Source organism: Coregonus clupeaformis, chromosome 27 (assembly GCF_020615455.1).
Source record: "Coregonus clupeaformis isolate EN_2021a chromosome 27, ASM2061545v1, whole genome shotgun sequence".
NCBI lineage: Eukaryota > Metazoa > Chordata > Actinopteri > Salmoniformes > Salmonidae > Coregonus > Coregonus clupeaformis.
In genome coordinates this window covers 12,525,884-12,529,556 of record NC_059218.1, presented here as the reverse complement: position 1 = coordinate 12,529,556, position 3,673 = coordinate 12,525,884, and positions in this window count along the sequence as shown.

Here is a 3,673-nt window from a genome sequence, read left to right as displayed (position 1 = left end):
TCCCGCTTTGGGCTGGATGTGTTACTATGTAGTTCATACATGCATAATCTATAAGCAGAATTACTGTATTACCTCACTCAATTTGCCACAAAATCCCTAGTTTAAAAGCAACTGTTTTTTTTGGAAGCTGCGCTGCTCCATTTTCTCTCTATTTTCCCCCACTTGGGCCAGCCCCCTAGCGAGTCAAATTCAACCAATGAGCTTCGGTCCCTCTTCAATTGAGTGACAGCTAGCAAGAGGCACATCATGCACACACAGCAGAGCGAGAGAGAGCGGTGATGTGGTGCACATATCTGCACATATGTGACGTTCGGGGACTACTTTCCGCTCCAAAACGTTCTCTTCTCATACCTGTGAGCTCATGCCCCACCATCCCTCCTCCAGAACTGACAGCCTGACCCCCCACTAGGACTTATTCATAGCCCATCCCTTCCACTGTTTTCGAAAATGCTGAGAAATGTGTCTCCCTAACAGTGAAATGTGTCTGAACATTTGGAAGTAAATGAGGGTGATATACAGTTTCCCATTGTTAAAACTGAGGGATTAAATTAGATGAAGCAGATACTTACACTCCTCATTCATCTCCATCCTAGGTGGTGGTGTCCCAAATGGCACCCTATTCCATACATAGTAGAAGTAGGAATATACAGTGGCTTGCGAATGTATTCACACCCCTTGGCATTTTTCCTATTTGGTTGCCTTACAACCTGGAATTAAAATTGATTTTGGGGGGGGGGTTGTCTCATTTGATTTACACAACACGCCTACCACTTTGAAGATGCAAAATATTTTTTATTGTGAAACAAATAAGAAATAAGACAAAAAGACAGAACTTGAGCGTGCATAACTATTCACCCCCCCAAAGTCAATACTTTGTAGAGCCACCTTTTGCAGCAATTACAGCTGCATGTCTCTTGGGGTATGTCTCTATAAGCTTGGCACATCTAGCCACTGGGATTTTTGCCCATTCTTCAAGGCTAAACTGCTCCAGCTCCTTCAAGTTGGATGGGTTCCGCTGGTGTACAACAATCTTTAAGTCATACCACAGATTCTCAATTGGATTGAGGTCTGGGCTTTGACTAGGCCATTCCAAGACATTTAAATGTTTCCCCTTAAACCACTCAAGTGTTGCTTTAGCAGTATGCTTAGGGTCATTGTCCTGCTGGAAGGTGAACCTCCGTCCCAGTCTCATACCTCTGGAAGACTGAAACAGGTTTCCCTCAAGAATTTCCCTGTATTTAGCGCCATCCATCATTCCTTCAATTCTGACCAGTTTCCCAGTCCCTGCAGATGAAAAACATCCCCACAGCATGATGCTGCCACCATGGGATGGTGTTCTCGGGGTGATGAGAGGTGTTGGGTTTGCGCCAGACATAGCGTTTTCCTTGATGGCCAAAAAGCTTAATTTTAGTCTAATCTGACCAGAGTACCTTCTTCCATATGTTTGGGGAGTCTCCCACATGCCTTTTGGCAAACACCAAACATGTTTGCTTATTATTTTCTGTAAGCAATGGCTTTTTTCTGGCCACTCTTCTGTTAAACCCAGCTCTGTGGAGTGTACGGCTTAAAGTGGTCCTATGGACAGATACTCCAATCTCCGCTGTGGAGCTTTGCAGCTCCTTCAGGGTTATCTTTGGTCTCTTTGTTGCCTCTCTGATTAATGCCCTCCTTGCCTGGTCCGTGAGTTTTGGTGGGTGGCCCTTTCTTGGCAGGTTTGTTGTGGTGCCATATTCTTTCAATTTTTTAATAATGGATTTAATGGTGCTCCGTGGGATGTTCAAAGTTTCAGATAATTTTTTATAACCCAACCCTGATCTGTACTTCTCCACAACTTTGTCCCTGACCTGTTTGACGAGCTCCTTGGTCTTCATGGTGCCGCTTGCTTGGTGGTGCCCCTGCCTTTCAGAACAGGTGTATATATACTGAGATCATGTGACAGGTCATGTGACACTTAGATTGCACACAGATGGACTTTATTTAACTAATTATGTGACTTCTGAAGATCCTATTTAGGGGCTTCATAGCAAAGGGGGTAAATACATATTTTCCGTTATTTATTTTTTAGAATTCTTTGAAACAAAATAGTCCAAATTGGTGTAGTGAAATGAAAAAAATAACTTATTTTTTTAATTTCACTTCACCAATTTGGACTATTTTGTGTATGTCCATTACATGAAATCCAAATAAATATCCGTTTAAATTACAGGATGTAATGCAACAAAATAGGAAAAATGCCAAGGGGGATGAATACGTTTGCAAGGCATTGTAGTACAAAACGATATACCCCATACGGATCTGATCAAAAGAAGTGCACTACATAGGGAGGCACACCACTTAGGATTTAACCCTACATCTCCGCCTAATACTCTACATGCTCCCCAATCCTCCCCCTGTCCCCCCCGAGATCCAGACCCCCACTCCATCCACTTCTGTCTGTCTAGTTGTCCTTCAGATAAAAACTCTCTCTCTAAAACTTTCACGTGAACTTCCTCTGAGCTTTCTTGTGTTCATTTTGAACTCTTTAGGGTGAGTTGTTTGAGGGGTTCTAGGGAGTGTGGTGAGAGAAGATCTGTAATTGGCTGTGATTGACTTGTATGTGTGTGTGTGCATGTGTGTGTGGTGTGTGTGTGAGAGCGCTTTTGTGTGTGTGTGTGTGTGTGTTTGTGTGTGAGTGCTTGTGTGTGTCCCTCAATTCTATCTTCGCAGATCCCGAATGTGAGTGAACCATGTAATATTATCGTTGCCTGTGTGTCTGATATGTACATTCGGCTCTTTGTGTTTGTCTTCAGGCCTCCTTGAGCATGTGTGTGATTCAATGTGTGTGATTCACCAGGTCAGTGATGGAATACAGAAGCATTAGTGCCTATGAGGTCCATCATCAAAATGTGATGTTACTATGGTAACAAGCAGCACTGCAAAATGTTATTTTGAGCAAGTCTTGATCTCAGGGATTGAACACGTCTAGACACCATTACTCATACACCAAAATCAATATTTGATCATAAAACCAACTCTCGTCTCGCTCACATCAAATTCATTTCTTCCTATTTAATCGCCCCTGTCGCCATGGTGAGGACAGGACCATGTAAGGGGACTATTAGCACACAACTCATTTCAAGATGGAGCAATAATAAGACCAGCAGCCTGAAGTGGCGTATTGGCCAAATTATGTAATGTTCCATGCAGCACAGACACAGACAGTATGTCTGAACATGTCTGGAATAGCAGTCTATACTTATACAGGACACATGCCGTTGAATGTGAGGACAATGATTATGATGAAGTCCAATCAAAATCAAAATCTTTCCATGTCTGACCTTCTTTGCTGAATTCACATCAACAGGTCCCTCTGTTCGGACAGCCCTTGGACTACTACCTTTTTCATTGCCACAAGGTAATAATGTCAGTTTTATGTAAATGGTCACCAGCCGTTGTTTTTATTTTTCCGTAGCTACACTGGCATCAGGTTTCTCAGTGGAGTCCCACAGAGGAATTAAAGCTACAGAATGAATTGTGTCTACACACGCGTGGGCACACACACGACCAAAAACCTAAATGACCACTAGCATGACATCATCGTGGCAGCACTGAGCTTGAATAATTTGTGTGCAGACTGAGCCATATAGATCCCCTCCCCCCTTCACAGAGTCTTATCCCCACGCTGAAACGCAAT